Source organism: Lissotriton vulgaris, chromosome 7 (genome assembly GCF_964263255.1).
Source record: "Lissotriton vulgaris chromosome 7, aLisVul1.2, whole genome shotgun sequence".
NCBI lineage: Eukaryota > Metazoa > Chordata > Amphibia > Caudata > Salamandridae > Lissotriton > Lissotriton vulgaris.
In genome coordinates, this window is record NC_141695.1 from 585,696,170 (window position 1) to 585,716,147 (window position 19,978).

Here is a 19,978-nt window from a genome sequence, read left to right on the forward strand (position 1 = left end):
GTTGTTGTGTTATTCCAGCATTGCCGCCATATTAGAAGCAACATTTTGGCCATCTTGGAATGGTAAATCAATATTATACTATGGACACGGGCAGATTTATCATCTTCCATGCAGCTCAATGCAGCAATCCACCTTGCAGCACTGCGTGGAAGGAGAAGGGCAGGAATGCACCATATTTAACATGATATGGTGCATTTCTGTCCTTTCCTAGCACTGGTTCATATTTGGCTTCCTAGCACCAATGCAGGCACCCTTGCGTCATGTTGCAAGGGTGCCTGTGTTGTTAATGGGTTTAGGCACTCAATAAGCAATAGACATGCACTCTGTCACTCATCTGTGGACTCGGACATCAATTAACTGTTCACGGACTAATTCCTGTAGTCACTTTTTGACACAACCACAATAAAACACACATAAACTCAACAACATACGCAAAATAAATTAAAAGAGCACAAGTAGAAAAATAGAAAGCATACTGCTGACTAAACATGGTGGGGATATGTTTGCAATAATTAACCAAAAAAATAGCAGGGCAAATCCATCTTCCCATGGTATTGTACATAGTCTATCGTTGCTGTGTTGTTCCAGCATTGCTGCTATGATAGAAGCAACATTTTGGCCATGTTGAAATGTTAAATCAATCATATACTATGGACACTGGGACAGATTTATCATCTTTCGCACAGCGCAATGCAGCAACCCACCTTGCTACGCTGTGTGGAAGGCCGAGGGCAGGATTGCACCATATTTACCATTATATGGTGTATTCCTGTCCTTTTCTAGCGCTGGTGCAAATTTGTCTGTCTAGCCCCAATGCAGGCACCCTTGCGTCATGTTGCAAGGGTGCCTGTGATGTAGGCAGGATTGTTTTTGTGCATCAAGAGACACCTTCCCGCAAAAAAACAATCCTGATAGGAATTTTACTCATTCCATGTGTGCTGCAGAAGGCAACACATGTTGAAAGACGAAAATACAAGGAGAAATAAAAATATTTCTCCTTGTCAGGCCTCATCTGGGGAGGCGTAGGATTTTGATGCATTCCCAGGTCTTCCACTAATGGTCAATCTGGGAATACACAAAAATCTATGGGTGGATGCGTGGGAAAACCATGCTCCAAGGGGCAGAGTAACACAAGGCAGCGATATCTGCTGGCTTGTGTTAATCTAGATTTATCAAGCCATGAAGGGCCATGCAAGGTGGCCTTGCGTGGCTTGATAAATCTCACTTAGGTTTTGTGTCAGCATTGCTCCCATTTGCATGGTGCCAGGATGACGATAACCTTGATAAATATGGGCCATAATGTTCACCTGGTTTGGAGGAAGTGTTTAGGTGGAATGTAGCGCACTGCAGATGAAATGAGTGGATGCAAGGAACCCGTGAGCATTGTTAACAGTGCCTGGGGAGCTGCAATATCCTCTTAGCCTAAGAAAAATAAAATAGAAAGAGAAGAAGCAAAGAAATGAAAGGGGTACTATAAAAGGAGAAACTTGAAAACTTAAGGACTAAACACCTTTGACACTAAAGGATGTTCATTTTAAGGTTGATGTACATATGTGATCAGAAAAAGCCAACATTCGTAGGTCAACAGTGCCAATTACTGGACCATTACCCCTTTCAATATGCGGTCATGGATAGAAGCAGAGTGTAAATGACACTCAAACAGACCAATGGCCAAATGGGTCTGACCTAAAGGTACTCTGTATTTCTATATTGATATACATTTATATATATGTATTAATGTATTCATATGAGGGCTCAGGGAATCCCTAAAGTCTTACACCCCCAAAAGACTCTTTAAACTATGCTCATGGGTGGATGGGTCAGGGACAGAGTTAAACCTCAATTTTACAAGGCAATGTGTCCCGAGCTAAAGCACAACATGACACATCAAAAAATTAAATTAAGTAAAGGCAGACTCATTAAGTGACTTGTAAGGCCGAATTAGAAAAGTTTGAAATATTTATTAAAAACATTCAGAGGATACAATAAATACATTTTAAAGTGCAGATGTATATATAAGTCTTTGCCATGAATGTTCTCAATAGTAGGTCAATAAAGCATAGTATGCTTAATGAAAAATATTTTAAGTCCTACTGATCAGCAAAATCAGTAAGAAATCAGAGAGCATCCAGGGCGGCTCCGTCGCTAAGGCGGAGAAGCATCGTCCCACTGCTTTGCAAGCAGTGTATAATGGGAAACTAAAATAAGAATAACTAATGTTGTTATCGTTTTAGTTTTCCTTTCTGCTCAGGTGCGGGGTGGGTGGGCCGCGCTGGCCAGTGCAGGGGAGGAGTGTAAAGCACACAGTTTGCCCCACCCAAGAGGGCCACTTAAGGCAGCGTTGTGATTGAGTAGGGAATTCTGGGAGGCCTGGAGCTTCCTGTTGCGGCACAGAGGATACGGAGAAGAAGCGGCAACACCCGGCGGCACCCAGGTAAGTCTATTTATATTTGTTTTATTCCTCCCTCAGTTTACCCTTCCCACAGCCCATCCCTCCCATGTCTCACCACCCACGTTTAGTAGACTCCGCTACTGGACAGCATCGTCAGTAGCATGGGAAAGGTCTGTTGCTCACCCCCAATTTTGAGAGTTTAAATAGGATATCTTCTCATAGGAATACATTACAGATGATAATTCATCATTGTGCCAGCAACAATAATCAATCTTTAGCAAATCAGAGCTCAGAATTCTAAGACATCATATTGCCTTACCATCTAAGCACTGCAAGGAGAGCCCTACTATTCCACTACAGGAATATTGCTTAAGGTAATCTATACTAATGTCATCCGCAGAACAAACTAGTTACAAAACAACAGTGAACTATTGCAAATAAATGTAATGCAGCGAGCTAGCAGTACAGACCTTGAGAAGGTGGAACATTACTGAACCCATGAAGGAAAAACTTTCTTTGAGGACAGCTTCATTTGGAAATAAACAAACATGACTTTGCTTGCCTGTGTGCAGCAGAAATCTTAAACAGTGAACATTCAGGGTGAAAATCCATTTTAAACAAGCTGTTATTGAGGCCTACCTGAGACCCAGCTAACATAAGCCAAGAAAAAGCACTTTAACAAGTCACAGCAACATGTTTTCAAAAGCAATAAGATGAGATAAGTTTATAATCATGTATATACATGTAAATTCAAGTATAAATTTATGTTTTACGCGTTGTTAAAAATACTCTTTTTTTATAAAGGCAGAAAAACTCCCTCATATTTTTTTCTATATTACAGGATCCTGGTAGACAGCTAAGGCTGGTAGGCCTTTCAAAGAAAATTCTAGAACGAAATATTAAAGTGCAAATCTTTTACTTAGTGTTACTCACGGGATTTAACCAAAATCTTTCCCTACAAAGTTTAGGGCATATTTATGATGATTTTGTGTCTCCCTTGTGCCAACTGCTAGGGGGCGCAACAACGCAAAAACTATGTATGATTTATCAAGCCATTCAAGGCCACCATGCGTGACCATGCATGTTACCCTGCATGGCTTGATAAATCTAGAGTAATGCAATGCAGTGAAAATCGCGGCATTGCGTTACTCTGCCCCAGGGAGGTGTTCCATGGGTGGAGCATGGGTATTCCCACGTACCAACCCATGCATTTTGGCGCATTCTCAGATTTACCATTACAGGGGATGCATAAGAGGAGAAATATCTTTATTTCTCTTCATTGCTTCCTCTTGTATGTGTGCTGCATTTTGCCTACTGCAGTAATCTCTGAGATACATCTAAACAAATAAATGTCTGTAAACTTTAATATAGAGAATTAACAATCCATCCATAAACGCCTACTGCCATAATAATCCCACAATACAATGCCAGGCCTATTGTCTTTATCACAACTTTTCTAAACAATCAGGATTATCACCTTTACCATTGGGTTTTGCACCATAACCTACTTTGTTGGGCATAAGTCTTCCCACAAGGCTACCCTTAAGAAAACCATAATAAAACTACAAATATGTATAGACTCACTGTTGTCAAAACTATATAAAATCCCTACTAAGAGAGCTCAGTAATGATTATGCTAGTGCATGTCTTCTATCTTCATGGTTTTTCAAATGGGTCACCAACATCAAAACATGTCTACTATGGTAATCTGGTAAATTCCATGGAACAAAACACCTACCAACAGGCTTTAGCACAGTGTAATAACAATTAAACCTAAAAAGCCTATTGGGTCATGGTTTTCACAGTAAGTAAGCCAGGCCTACTGGCTTTGTCATAGCGTTTGATAATAAACCGATCAAACCTACGGAGGCTGGCTTGACCGTTCTCAATGAACCAATAAGGCACATAGCCTTTACTATTGGCTTGGTAAGATACACCATGCCTATTCAAGTGCACATACACTGGCAACCATCATGCATACAGTTGTAAAAGAAAATCACAGCTTGCAAACAATATACAACATCTCGTAATAGAGCAGAAAGTTCCCCTCCCTGCCTGCGCTCTTGCTTGGAAGAAATCGCGAGCTAGATGAGCGACTCCTTTCTTAAATTGAATGGGGAAAAGAGTGAAATCATGATCCTGGGCAATCGCTCTCCCCTTGACCTAAAGGAAATATGGCCTACCTCCCCAGGCTCAGCCACCATTCCCGAGACCCTGCTAAAGAGTCTGGGTGGATGGATCGACCAAGAACTCACATTTAAAATTCAGGCACGGAAGACTTCCGCCTCATGCTATGGCGTCCATAAAATGATTCGGAAGGTTCTTCCTCTCCTGCCCTTTCTTATCCCAGCTGGACTATGTGAATGCTCTCTATCTGTTCCCCCCGTTGCCACCCTTTCCAAACTACAGACCATCCAAAATTGGGCTGCAAGACTCTTACTGGGCATCCCTAAACATCATTCAGCCAAACCAGCCCGGAAAACACTCCATTGGCTGCCAGTCCAGTTGAGAGTTAAGTTCAAATCCCTGTGTATTGTCCATAAATCTCTAGTCAAAACAGGTCCCCCCATTCTTCATAGTATCGTCCAATCTTATGAGCTCAATAGAAGCCTTTGCTCTAAAACAATGAACCTGGCCATTATCTATAGGATTATGAAGGCCAGAAATGGAGGTTGGAAATTCTCGTTTAATGCGGCCAGACTCTGGAATTCACTTCCCCACCACCTGCGAGCTGAATCCAAACACCTCTCTTTTTGCAGATCCCTAAAAACATTATTTTTTCCGTAAATGGCTGAACACCTCATTGCTGCGACTGCCATCGCTTGGATGGCTCCAGGTAGCCATGCGCTATACAAATGCCATTTCAATTCAATTCAATTCAATGAGAATCATCAGAGTGAAACCCCCCAGGTTTTGTCAGAGTGGATGGCCAATGCTAAACCATTACCAACTAAGGCAGTGTATGAAAATATATGTAACAAAACATTTAGCTGTAGCCCGGGACACAATGTGATAACAACCCGCTTTCAAAAGTCTACTGGCTGCAACTCAAGTTTTTCACAAAAAGTAAGCTTGACCTACCGTCTTTGTTATAGCTTCATAATGAGCTATGGAGTAGGACATCGTATTTGCAAATCAATGAAAATGTTCAACAATTTCAAGCCCTATGCCAACGGCTACGTTTTCTGTGCAGAAACGAACGTGTTCAGTGCCACAAGCTGAAACATGCTGGAGGTACTTGCAATCTGCAGCATACATTTACAGCAATGTTGTGTATACTTACATTTCCACTGCACCTATTTACAAAGCAACCTTATTTTTTATTGTACGGATAAAATGAGTTGTGGTGCAGAAATAGTCTTAGAGTTCAGCTCCTAACAGGGGAAATACTTGCAGGAATACCAGACTCTGTCAGAAAGGCATTGACTTGTTACACCATGAGCTAAAAAAGAACCTGAGCACGCTGAGTAAAAAATATTTTCAGCAAGTATTTACCATTTCTAGGGGTAATGGGGCCTGTGGAAAGCGAGGGTAGGGGACTTTCTTGCCAAGGTGCAACGTTATCTGCCAGCATCTTTCTAATTACGGACAAATGCTGTCCGACAAAAAGTTAACAATGATGTTTGTCCTAAATAATGGACGGTCCTTTAAATTACGTCCGGAGGTCCCTCGAGCTCTCCCTCCCAAAAGAAACGGCAAGAAGGTTTCGACAGATATCCTGTAGCATAGTAACTCGTAGCAGGGATGGTGTTGTAACCACCACATCATTAGTGTTGTATAAGTAACACGATTTTATTTGTGCTGCTGCGCACAAGGATGCATCAGCCATCACCGGCAATGATCCCCCTTGTCTCCTCTTTTCTGCCACCAGATTCCATTACATCACATATATAACATGGAATGTCGGGCTCGAGTATAGACCCTGGCATGCAAGAGATTCCATGGTAAAGGGGAAACTTGCCATATACTACAAATCCCCCCTCTTTAAACACAAACAATGAAAAGCAGGCTAATAGTACATGAAAATACTACATCTCCCCCTTCTTTAAACACAATAATACTTTAAAACAAAATACAGAAAAACTAAACCTACTGTGATAAACTCAGCAAACTGCATACATCTTCCAACCCACCTTAATTGCATACAAAACTTTACAAACTCCTCGGTTTCTTAATCATCCTTCTTGACCTAGGAGTTCTGATTTCTTGATCCCTGGCACCCTGAGTTATACTCACACCCTCCTCTTGATCCTCCACATCCTCTCCGTTCACATCTTCCCTGCACGCTCTATTCACACCCTGACTATCAACTCCACACATCCGGTTGCCATCCACCTTCTGATCATTATCACCAGTGACCTCCCACCACCAATATCTCCTCCCATTTTGCTCAAATTCTCCTTTATCATGTACATCTTTTCCATTAGTCCTGAGCTTGATAATGGGTAAACGGCTCATATGGAAATACTACTACCATCCAGCTTTGCTGAGGTTCTCATGACTTTGTCTATCTTCCTGGGATCTCCAAAACGAATCTCGCCTTTGACCACCTCCCTGCCTGATTTGACTCTTAACCATCGACCTTCCTCCCAAAAAACTTCTTTACTTTGTTTCCGGAATGAAAATATGCTTTATTCTTTTCCTGTGAGGAAACAATGCAACATTTGACACTTTCCACATCCCAATCCACCATCCTACTTCTTGTTCATCCACTCACGATTCATCTTGTAATGAGTCACTCTGCCCCTCATCAAGCAAAATGGACTTTGACCAACTGTCTCATGCAGTTTTATCCTGTAGGTCCACCCCATCATTTTCAGTTGAAAATCCCAACTACTCTTTCCTTTACTCTCCAGCTGTATATGTCTTTTACTACTCTATTAACTTCCTCAACAACTGCATTCCCTCTGGGAGGATGTAATGCCTTAAATGTTTGTTCAATGCCTGCATGTTTCACAAATGACCTCATTTCTTCGACTTAAACTGGACTCCATTATCTGTCAACATATATGCAGGGAAGCCTTCTCTAAGAAAGACATTCTCCAAGAGCTTAATGACAGTGCCCGTGTTCACTTTGTACACAGCTTCCAATTCTATCCATCTAGTGAATAAATCCACCAACACAATCACATACCTGCATTTCCCTTCTTTCCATGTAACAGATCACATAATATCTACTACTATCCCCTCCCAAGGTAAATTGGGACAACCAATTAAAGATAACCGGGGTTGAGAGTCTTCAATGATTTGTCAGCATTTCCATACTCTACACAAGTCCTCACAAACCTTTAATTCTCTAGATCCAATTTCATCCACCAATGCAACATTTTAATGTTGCATTTGTTTCTCATAATACCTGAATGCCCTTCATGTCCAATTACAATCAACTTACCCTGGACAGCACTGGGGGAGGGGGAACCACTCTTTATTCTCTGCAAATGAATTAATCACAAATTCTTAATTCATCCATCACCTCCCAAAAAGCTTTCAAATCACTATTCCGCTCCAGTCCTGTCGCAGGGATTCCGTGCTCAGACAAAACTGTGCATAGAGGCTTGGAACCTCAGTGAATAAGGGTGTGCCAAAACTCACCTTAGTACCCAAAAATCCCCTACCAGACTAGCAATCAGTGTCTCATTGGTCATCATGCTTAGACAAACCAGAACATGGACTTAGTACACCTCAGGTAAAGTGAAACACATGAACACTCTTACGTTATACAATCATTTCAATCCAGAACAAGGAGTAAAAGAGGACACGTGCATATTTGAAATGTTTATTCACTAATGCAGTGTTCTCAAACGCAGTATCTTAGCTAATACAAGCATACATATTATAAGAAACAAAGTAATCAGCATAGTCAATAGTCCATAGAACACAAACGGTCCCATACCTCAAGATCCTAGTGGTTAGGGATCATATCATCAGAAACCAGCTCTTCTGCATGCGAAGCACCATCAAGTGTGTTTGTATGCTCTTGTGCAAAGAAATATAAAACGCGCCTAAAGCCAGAACTTGGCTGCAGCTGCATGTATGTTATGTCTAGGAACGTGCGAAGATCAGTGCTCACAACAACTACTGTGTTGAGATATCCTTGAAGGTTTCTGCACTCACTGTACAGACACAGCTCGCCAAGCAAGGCTGATATCAGTGTAACAACATATTATTCTCGTATGAATCGAAAACATTCTACTAGGCTCAAAGCTAAAGCAACAACCAAGTGTCGTGTGCAAAAGCAGCAGAAAGGTAAAATGGCGTTTAAACTCCTAAAAAGCTCATGCTAACTTAACACAACTTACAGGCTATATATATCTATATATCACCCTCCCTTGATCCGAGCACGAATCAGATAAGATAAGATAAGATAAGAAAGGGGACTCAATTGTTGAAAGCAGAGTTCAATAAAACGTTCAGTTCGAAATTAAGTAGGTGAGGAAAAAAATAATTTAGTCCGCCCAAAAATCCAAAATCTCACCAGCATGACATCGTAACGTCCACTGTTAGTAAAGCCAATAGGTCTGATTTAAAAATAATATCCATCATAACTTGAAAAAAAATTTAGAGAGGGAAAAAAATCATGACATGAAAGGCCTCAATAGGAGTCAGCCTAAAACTGAGTATGCGAAATAAGCAGCAACCACTTCCAAAAGGAAGTCAGTGTTATCATTCGAAAATAACTCAGCCATCCAATTTAATAGTGAGAAAGAACATACATGCTCTTTAATAACCGGAGCCTCTAGTACCATCAGAGGACAACTCGGTGGGTTCTCAATGAAGCTGTGTGCCAAGAAATCTTGCACCGCCGTGAAAATATTCCAACGACCCAGAACTCCATGCATCGCTGCAAAGGCCATAATCCATCAGTCAGAACAAAGCAATCCATGAGTAACTAAGGGACTCATGAGATGATCATAATCCACTTCAGGAGACACCAAATTGCAGAGATACAAATCCAGGGCTCAATCGAAATCACAGCTAAGGCAATGAAACACAGGCTGCACAGGTGAAATAGGAAAATCGAAACGATAATCCATACGATGCACTTAAGGTGGCAAGTGGCAGCACACCATAGTATTCAAGCATCCTGTTGCAAAACAGTGCTAACTGCTCCCGCTCGTTTGCGAACACAGGACGGGCATCCATTTTGAATTAAACAAAATAGCAACAAAAAGCCAGCAGCTAGCGCCAGTAAAACGGGAAATCCACCAAATAGGCTAGAAAAGATCAAATGGAAGAATGCAGGAATGACTCCAAATATCTTTTGGAAAGAAGTCACTAGACCACTGCTCACTACTTTACAAAAATGAGCCAGCCCCGAAGTGGAGGACGCGTTAAAGATTGTATGAATCAGCTCACCAAAATGTAAAGGAAGGTCAGTATTTAATAAGGCATGCACTTCTGTGCGGGTGTTAGCTACGTGAAGGACAAATGTTTCGCGAGCAGATGTCAGGGCAACTTCTTTTTGTGACAATAAGGCTCTTATTCTGCTCATCTTATTGAACTCTGACTTCAAGGTCGGAATTCTCGGCCAGATGGAAACATCCAGGTTCCCATGCGGGGGTGGATACAGCACATTTTTACAGCAAACCACATGCTCACTGACTGTTACAACATAAGCTATGCCTTTCAATAACCCACAACAATCCTCATAATTTAAAAGTAAATAACTCCCGTTTGCTAACAAAGTGAAAGTTGGGACAATAGCAGGCACCATTGTACCTTTCAAAACACATGCCAAATTAGGGCGGTCTTGGTTACAGGAACCATGCAATTGCATGTGTCTACACATCAATGAGTGATCTGGTGTTTCTGTACACTCTTCCCCCTTTAGATAAACCTCTTTCCCGTCCCTAAGGCATCTATAAGTGAAAGGGAGAGACCAGGCTTCATGTAAATAGGAGGTACCGAGCCGCTCGTATCTGCCAATGGCAAAATACTTCATGCACTTTGTAAATTGGAAAAGCGCAAAAGGTAAAGTTATTAACCCGTGGATAAGCCACGTTGCAGCTGTGGCCTCTGCCACCGAAAAGGGTAAAGACTCTAAGCGTTCAATGTGTAACATGAAAAAAGAAGCATCTCTCATTGAAAGCAAACATTGTTTTTCAGTTAAATTAAAAGGTGCAAACAGAGATGTGACATTAATGTAATTCCAATCCACTTTTCTATTTTTCAGTGTCTGCAGGGTCCACGCAAACTGCATAATAGAACGCAATTGATTTTGACCATGGTACAAAACAGATACTTCATCCTGCACAATTTCAACAACAGATGACACAATATTGTCCAATGTGTAAATTCGGGAGGAAAGGGTGTTAATGCTGTTATCCACAACTGCAAGCACTTTTTCCAAGTTAGCTTGGTCAATAGCCCTAAGGCGTGTAGCCGCTTCAATCTGTGATGTTTTCCAGAGTTCATTATAAACGGCATAGATCCATCTTTTAGATCTACCCTTAGCCGGGCCCTTTATGAAGTCATTTAAGTCAACCTCGTCAGTCAGTTTAGACAAATGTAATTTTACTGACGCCAATGTAGAGTGTTTGAGCCAATTCTGACACAATTTGCCTACAGAATAAGTGGTAACAGAATGGTCACTCTCAAAACGGGGATCTACTCTGACCTGTGTAAAACCCTCAGCCAGGCCCAAAAAACGACGCTGGCACGAATCAGCACTTCTGTGCCACATCAACCAACCCTTGGGATCCAAACTGGATATGTTAAAGGATGAATTTAGCAAAAGGGTCTGCAACTCTCTAATTGAAAATTTAGTTGAATTTTCCCAACCCGAATATTCTTCCAAATCAGGGAAGGAAGGAGTATTTAATTTTTTAGAAGTAGCCAATCCAAAGCATGTTGTCTGTGAAATAGTAGAATTCAAAAACAACATATGATTTGGGATGAGACATGCACGGTGCAAAGCCTCAGTGCCTTGTACATGCCAACTTTTAGAACCCCAAACTGAGTTAAGGTCAATAGTTTCCTTCCACAACTCGTAGCCACCAACAGCTAGCTGGTCTAGAAAGGACTTCGAATACAGTAACTTAGTATTGGTAAGTCTAACTTTGGACATGGATTTATCTGTCATTTTAAAATAAAAGGAAGCGGGATTGGGCGGATTAAAGTCAGTAAAATAAGTGTACTTTTTCAAAAATGTATTCGAGCTGCCTTTTAAAGGAGCAGGGCAATGCTCCCACTGTGTATAATTTACAGTACTCCTCCTGGAATTAGTTTTATGTAGGAAGTGATCGCCAAAATGTTGAAAGCAAACCAATTCACTATAATTAGCAGATTTTAAATATAAATCTTCAGCATCAAAGGCAGGATAATATTTCAAATTAGCAAACAAAGTCTCTACGGCCTGAACATCCCAATCATCAGAATGTATGTTTTGTTGAACCACATCCCCCATGTTAACTCTAAGTACATTAGGAACATTAATAACTTCAGTCGGGCCATGGATTTGAAATTTAACTGCATCCCAGACTATTCCATCCAGGACAGGCCACGCGGTGATGTTAATAAAGGCCAAGTCTCTTTTCAATCTGTGGGCTGAATGTGATGAGGAGTGGGGAGCCAATGTTCCATTCAGATGTCTAATGCATGTTCTCTCCTCGACATAATGTCCATTTATAAATCGAAAAAAATAAAACACAAAACCAATTGACATAAAAAGATAGAGAGCAAAAAGCCCCAGCCAAATGTAAGTCTAAGGGGGAATTAAAAAATGTTTTTTAAACAATGTCACGTAGGCTCTCAGCCTTGTGGGCTACCCCGACGTATGTGAAACAGTATCAAATGAAAATCTGGATTCTGTGGCTGAACGAGTTTGCTAATCAGGCATCGATAAGTCAGTTGGGTAGGTGTAGTCTGTATCATCAAGGCGAGTACCTGGCAAAGCACTCAATAAAGGACTTGAAACTGCAGGCATCTCGAGGGCCACCTCCGGTGCATGATTTGAAGCAGTGGCCAAAACAGAATTTCTCACTATCGAAGGACATGAGATTGCCGGTGTCATGCTAAGAAGAATCGGCCACTCTGTGTATTTTGACATTGTCAATGGAGATATACCTGTTTTCTTTACGACCTGGAAGTGGTGGTAAAATGACCGTTCTTGTGCCCTTCACTCCAAGCACGGGAACCGGAGCACGGTATGAGGGACCAAATTCCTTTTTGTCATCGATCTTCTCCCGAACCAGTTCTCCAACTTGGGGTAGCCAGCCAACTACTGGGATCTGCAATGCATCATCCGATGTGGAGGGCATATGTTCCTGCAAGACTGTCTCTGGTCTCCTGTAGAGTCTGTAAAACAGTGCAATGTTCATCTACGTCAAAGGAGGCAGCCGAACCGACCGCGTCTAGACGGTCAAGGTCCGGGACATACATCTTGATGCCAAAGAGCATTTCGTATGGGGTCCGCCCACCCAGAGACCTTCTAGGGAGATTATTAAGAGCACGCTGCACGCCATTGAGATGGGCCAGCCAATTTTTGCCAGTGCCTATAACTCGAGCTGTCAGTGATTGCTTTAAGTCACGGTTCATTCGTTCCACAACACTATTACCCTCAGGTCGGTATGGAGACGAAAACTTGACTTGGACCCCCATCGAAGTCATGGCATCCCTATACGCCTTAGAGGCGAAAGCAGGACCCTGATCCGAATGGAAGGTACCAGAGGCAAAAATCTCTACAAAGATACACAAATCCTTGATGACAGTCCATGAATTAGCGCTGCGATGAGGCCAGACCCAAACAAAGCCTGTGCATGAATTAACTGCTACTAAGATGTACTTATACGCAGTATCAGAAGAAAAAGGACCGCAGTGATCTAAATAAACACAACCAAATGGTTATTAGAAATGAACAACTTTGTTTGGGGTGGACGCGTAGCAGTTGAAGGCTTAATCTGATGGCAAATGCCACATTGAAGGACATAGTCACGCGTCTGTTTGTACAGTCGGGGCCACCAAAAACGTTGTTGCAACTGAGACACAGTAGCTGAAACGCCCGCATTCGCAGACGCAACCCCTTCATGGGCCGCAGTGATCAGTGAATGTCTGCGATCTGAGTTGGGAATCAACCTCTCCCCAACTTCAGGTATTTTCACATAAGGAACCTTTTTGGGACTTAAGTGGTATGTGTGCTTCGAAGGGAACCCCGTAGGATATTTATGTCCCTTCTCAGTGGCAGCAACTGCTGCCAAGATATCATTATCAATCTTACTTTTGGACCGTGTGACTGCTGCAACTAAATATGTCGATACTGCTGATTTCGCTGCTTCATCTGCAAGCGGGTTGCTGACAGCGTGGACTCCAATGCGCTGGTGACCGAGAGTATGAATTACAAATACGAGTGGCAACTGCTCTTTAAGCTCAGCCACTCGGTCCCAGATCATTTTATGTTTTTTTGTGCTACCCTTGGAATCACAAAAATCATTCTGAATCCAAAAGAACAAGTTCTCATTGTAAGACTGGACACAGTAGTAAGAATCACTTACGATAAGTGTTGTCACACTAGGATCAGCGTACTCCAACGCAAGCATCAGAGCACAAAGCTCTGCTAATTGTGCGGTGCAGTCCCCTAGAGTCTGTGTATGCACGACCCTGGACTTGAACTCATCGTTCACGATGGCACCTACCACAATGGCGCAAGCGGAAACGTAGGCGTGTTTAGAACCATGCGCAACCTGCGCCAAACCATCGGTGTATATGATGCAATGTAAATCCTCCAAAGGGCGCATAGCCAAAGGTGCAGGATGAACAAACTCATATTGCAAAAACTCCTGCGACCGTAAGGAGGCATCAAAAATAAACGTGACATCCGGAGACGTCAATGATGCAGCCCATTGTATCCACCGAGGGTGCAAAGCTTTAGAATTAGGTACACTGGCTTTCGTAACTGCTTCCAAAGCAAGACACGGGGTAACAACGACATGCGTTTTCCCTGTGACAGAGTGCGTTCTTTTAGAATCGCCATCTACACAGCCGTCAAAACTTTCTCCACAGTGGAAAATAGCATTTCAGCCGAAGTGTACAAGTGTGACTTGTAAGCAATAGGTACTGTATCTCCTTCTTTAAAAGTAAGGTATGTGAAACCCACACTCCCAGGGATGATTCTTATCACCAGGTTGGTGTGATTATCACGAGTCAATAAGTATTTAGAAGCGAGCAGATCAGCCTGCAAAGATTGTAGTATAGCTGAGTTCTCAGGCAGACAGTTCGATTTAGTAAAATTTGGTTGTATCAAAGCATACAAGGGCTTGACACGCTGGGCATATTCAGGAATGTATGTCCTCCCAAAATTTAAAAATCCCAGTAAAAACTGTAATTTTTTCAGAGTTGTCGGAGCGCGCAATTGTGCGCATTTCTCCAAGAAGTGAGGAGCCAATCCTCGACCTTCATTGTTGAGCTCGTAGCCCAGGAACAACACTGTGTACTCTGCAATGTGCGATTTTGCAAAGTTGAATTTGTAACCGAAGTCCGCAAAGCTACAAATTAAGCGGTCAACGCGACACAGATGCTCCCACAGTTCATCATCCGTGAGATAAATGTCATCCACATACGAACAAGCATCTGGGTCAACTCTCTCTAAGAGAGAGACTATGCGGGCAGCAAACACTCCAGGACTATAATTATAGCCCATAGGTAAACGTTTGAAATGTTTTTTGGACACTGCCGCATGTAAAGGAGGTCCATTGGGAACTAAGACCATCCAAATGGTGGGCATAAAAACCGTTGGAAATGTCAAGCGTGGTTTTAAACCGCTTACGCACGAGACTATCCACTAAAGCAGAGCCGTGAGTATTCTGTACTGCACAGGTACGGCAATGCGAGTTTAAATGCCGGTAATCCAATACCAAACGATACGAACCGTCAGGCTTGGTTACAGTAAAAAGAGGGTTATTCATTGGTGACACACAAGATTCAATAACACCCTGATATTCCAATTGTTCATGCATTTCCGCAACGGAAGCCTTTGCTTTGCGCTTCAAGGGATATTGAGGTTGAGGCTGAGGCATAGACCGCAAAGGAATCTCGTGGTGAGTGGAAAATGTATCCCATCCACAGTGAGTACGGTACAGAGCCAGCGCAAGGGCCTTAGCCCACTCTTCTGCAAAATTCAGCACATGCTCCTTTGAGACTGTGTGCGCGAAACTAGGGAGGATTCCCTCCTCCCCTCTCGGAGCTGCGTGCACAAAAGGTGGGGGCCAGTTAGTAAGTATGAGCGGAAAATCCGTTCCGCTCGCGGATTTTGCGGATTTTCGGTAAATCCGCGAACTCCTGCAAATTTACTGAAAATCCGCGAGATCCGCGAGCGGCGGATTTGGGGGGCAAAAGTTCAAGCCTGTTGAACTTTTAACTATTTTAGGATGGCGCCGGCAAGCTGCCAGCGCCATCCTAAAATAGTTACTAAGTTAGCTTCAACAGGAAGCACTAATAGATAAAATAAAGCAGGTGCTCGAGCACCTGCTTTATTTTATCTATTAGTGCCCTGATGAAGCTAATTTAGTAACTATTTTAGGATGGCGCTGGCAGGTTGCCGGCGCCATCCTAAAATAGTTACAGGATGATGTGTGTTTTGTCGAGGCTGGGTAGGCGTGCGTTCTCCCCATATCTATCGTCGAAAATTAGCTATGATGCTTGATGGAGGCCTTTGCATAATTGACTTTCACAAGCTCAATCCCTGTGCAGTTCCTGTGACCACGAGCTTCTCTGATCCATGCCTGTCCTTTTATACACACAAGAGGCATGTGAACTCGCATATAAGCCCCGTCCGTTTGGCCCCTCCCCACACACTAGTGGTGTGTGCACCGTCTTCGCGCCCTTTACCCACTTGATGGACAGGTCACTCGAGGGACCCCGGCGCTCTTTGGTGTGATGGCAAAGTTAATCAGCCCCCCCAAAAATGTGTGTTTTGTCGAGGCTGGGTAGGTGTGCGCTCTCCCCATATCTATCGTCGAAAATTAGCTATGATGCTTGATGGAGGCCTTTGCATAATTGACTTTCAGGAGCTCAATCCCTGTGCAGTTCCTGTGACCACGAGCTTCTCTGATCCGTGCCTGTCCTTTTATACACACGAGGCATGTGAACTCGCATATAAGCCCCGTCCGTTTGGCCCCTCCCCACACACTAGTGGTATGTGCACCGTCTTCCCGCCCTTTACCCACTTCATGGACAGCTCACTCAAGGGACCCCGGCGCTCTTTGGTGTGATGGCAAAGTTAATCAGCCCCCCCAAAAATGTGTGTTTTGTCGAGGCTGGGTAGGTGTGCACTCTCCCCATATCTATCGTCGAAAATTAGCTATGATGCTGGATGGAGGCCTTTGCATAATTGACTTTCACGAGCTCAATCCCTGTGCAGTTCCTGTGACCACGAGCTTCTCTGATCCGTGCCTGTCCTTTTATGTACACAAGAGGCATGTGAACTCGCATATAAGCCCCGTCCGTTTGGCCCCTCCCCACACACTAGTGGTGTGTGCACCGTCTTCGTGCCCTTTACCCACTTGATGGACAGCTCACTCGAGGGACCCCGGCGCTCTTTGGTGTGATGGCAAAGTTAATCAGCCCCCCAAAAATGTGAGTTTTGTCGAGGCTGGGCAGGTGTGCGTTCTCCCCATATCTATCGTCGAAAAATAGCTATGATGCTTGATGGAGGCCTTTGCATATTGACTTTCACGAGCTCAATCCCTGTGCAGTTCCTGTGACCACGAGCTTCTCTGATCCGTGCTTGTCCTTTTATGTACACAAGAGGCATGTGAACTCGCATATAAGCCTCGCCCGTTTGGCCCTGCCCCTCACACTAGCGATGTGCACCGTTTTCCCGCCCGGTCATTACCCACACAATCCGCAAAATCCGCGAATCCGCAAATTCGCGGATTTTGCGGATCGCGAATTCGCAAATTCGCAAATTGCGAATTCGCAAAATTTGCCCATGCTTACCAGTTAGCCTCGGCTAACAAAATGTCATAGGTAGTCATAAGATTCTCCCAAAATACCCCTTCTATGGTGCGTTGAATGTCACCCTCAATGAATAAGACTATTTCATAGATCCTGTCAGGGGGAGCTACTCTAGTATCAGCTGTCTCCACAACAACATAACGGTCAGTCGCTGTCACCTTCAGTAGTGGACGCAGGGCCTCTCGCACTATGGTAATCTCTGCTGCGCTGTCAAGCAAGGTCAGAGCCCATGTCTGATTCCAAAGCTGGGTTCTCACTATCTGTGGCATATCTGTGTGCTGTTAAAGCAGCAACTTTCTTTTTCTGAAACTGGGGTCTCTTCGGTGTAGAATCGTCCTGCTTGCCTTTTCCGTCGTTCGGGCGGGGCTGGTCATGTCCTTGCTGGCCGCCCGACCCCTGCCGTCTCCTCCACCACCGGATGAAAAAGCCGATGACTCCTGAAAAGAACGAGGAGAGCGTTGATCAGAAACCTGAAAACGATCAGGTGATTTTATCATCGCGCGATCGCGCAAGTCATAAACACGTTCTGTGGGCGCAGGCACTGGAGACGCAGGACGAGATTCCTGTTTCTGTTGTTGTTGTTGCTTTCCCTGTTTTTGTTTTTTATGCCAATTTTGTTTTTTGGTCTTGGGCTGTTCGTCGGTTTCCGACTTCTGCCCATAGGGTTGTTTTTTCTCTTTAGTAGAAAAAGGCTTGAGACCCCTACTATTGCGGCCCACGGTTTTATAAGCCGCCACAATAATCCTTGCCAACTGCCGGGGTTATTCGGCCTCGGGAATCGCCTGCAAAGCATTGGCTACCTGAAAGTTCACCGCATCTACCTTGACATTAGCAAGTATGAGATCGGAAACCACATCAAAGGTGCCACAGAGACGCATACCCAATTCAACCGCAGCCTCCGGTCCGTGTTCATCTTGAACACGTTTAAGGACCATCGGCAGGACAGTCATAGACGGAGTGCCGTAACACCTCGCGTAGACCGCCGCAAATGTTTTTCCCCAGGTCTCACAGTCACCGATTTCGGTAAGCTAATTGTGTTTCTCACCAGGAGACGTGTTAGGAAATACTATTTCCAGTTGGTCAAACTTTTCGGCAAGCCAGAAAGGAAATTCATCCTGTTCTTGGGGACGCTTGCCCATCACAGCGTTGACCATAACGGGACTGAACTTCATTCCGCCCTGTCCGGCAGGAAGCGCCGCACCACCCGAGCCCCGCCCGGGAGATTGCGGGTAATGTATTGCACTAACGACCTAATCACGCTAATTGCGACGACATGTAGTCGTCTCAACTTAGCTACGTTACATGCTCCATGTAGAGGGTGAGGGGTAAACCCAGCCAAAACAGGCCAAGTTGCGCCTGGAATGGACAAAGGACCCAACCTCGGAGCTGCTAAAGTATGGGGTAGGGCGCCATTAAACCAAACTCGATGCTGCCAAGTATCAATAGGAATCTCCTGTGCCCCATATGGTGCATATTCTGCTTGCACAGCCGTGGGAGTGTACGTGTCGAACACACGAGTATTTGAATTCATAGCTGGGAAGGTCACCCATGAGTAGAAAATCTCATATGGGTAAGCCACCTCTGCACTCACTACCATGATCACGGCCATACCATCTTCGGGGACATTATAAATCTGCAAATGATTGCGTACTGCTATGCGGCTATGTTGCGCAATGTCCACCGCAGCCATAGTGACACAGAAAGAAAAAAGGTACAAAGGAAACTTTGTAGCACAACTGGGTAGGAACTCAATAAAACTGTTTTAGAAAGATTCAAGCGTGGAAGGACCTATACGCATACAGGTAGGTTTGTCCGACACCACTGTTAACCGGAAACAATAGTGAAGGTGTTAAGGACTGAATGAAGTATCATGCTATAAGACCACCAATGATTGGGCGTCATGTCGCAGGGATTCTGTGCTCAGACAGAACTGTGCATAGAGGCTTGGAACCTCAGTGAATTAGGGTGTGCCAAAACTCACCTTAGTACCCAAAAATCCCCTACCAGACTAGCAATCAGTGTCTCATTGGTCATCATAAACGTCCAATGCTTAGACAAACCAGAACATGGACTTAGTACACCTCAGGTAACGTGGAACACATGAACACTCTTTCGTTATACAATCATTTCAATCCAGAACAAGGAGTAAAAGAGGACACGTGCATATTTCAAATGTTTATTCACTAATGCAGTGTTCTCAAACGCAGTATCTTAGCTAATACAAGCAAACATATTATAAGAAACAAAGCAATCAGCATAGTCACTAGTCCATAGAACACAAACGGTGAAAGCATAATATTATGCTAAAATGAATAGCGTTTAACAAAACCTAATTCTCACCCTCCCTCGCTAGTATATTATATTATATCTAAGAAGGTCTCTTGTGGGTTTTAGCATCGCGGCCCCATACCTCAAGATCCTAGTGGTAAGGGATCACATCATCAGCAACCAGCTCTTCTGCATGCGAAGCACCATCAAGTGTGTTTGTATGCTCTTGTGCAAAGCAATATAAAACACGCCTAAAGCAAGAACTTGGCTGCAGCTGCATGTATGTTATGTCTAGGAACGTGCGAAGATCAGTGCTCACAACAACTACTGTGTTGAGATATCCTTGAAGGTTTCTGCACTCACTGTACA